Source organism: Myotis brandtii, unplaced genomic scaffold (assembly GCF_000412655.1).
Source record: "Myotis brandtii unplaced genomic scaffold, ASM41265v1 scaffold384, whole genome shotgun sequence".
In the NCBI taxonomy this organism is placed as follows: domain Eukaryota; kingdom Metazoa; phylum Chordata; class Mammalia; order Chiroptera; family Vespertilionidae; genus Myotis; species Myotis brandtii.
The window spans coordinates 4323453-4323879 of NW_005364745.1; positions in this window are offsets into that span (position 1 = coordinate 4323453).

Sequence of the window (427 nt, forward strand, 5' to 3'; positions counted from 1 at the left end):
GCGCCCCCTCGGGCGCTCTAAGAACACCAGATGCCCCCCTGCGCGCACTCGCCAAAAGATAGAGAGGAACCAGAGTCCTTCTTTGCAAGGTCACTCGTTTAAAAAAAAAAAAAGTTCACCGGGTGTAAACCTGTACGCCTGTAAATATTTACATATATATACTTATTATAAATATATATATATTCGCCCTCCCTTTATATATACTATTTTGCTTAGAGGTGGCTTCTATTTGGGCGTTGCTAAGGTGGCTTTTGAAAGCGCATTTGTAAAAGAAAAAAAAAGTTCGACTTGTCCAAGTGCTTGTAATTGACGGTGCATCTCCCTCGCGTTTGATCTCATTGATTCGCGCCGGTTCCTGGATCCATAACCTGCGTTTAAATAGCGTGGCGGCGGCGGAGCGCGTTACCACACGGGGCGCGCAGAGGCC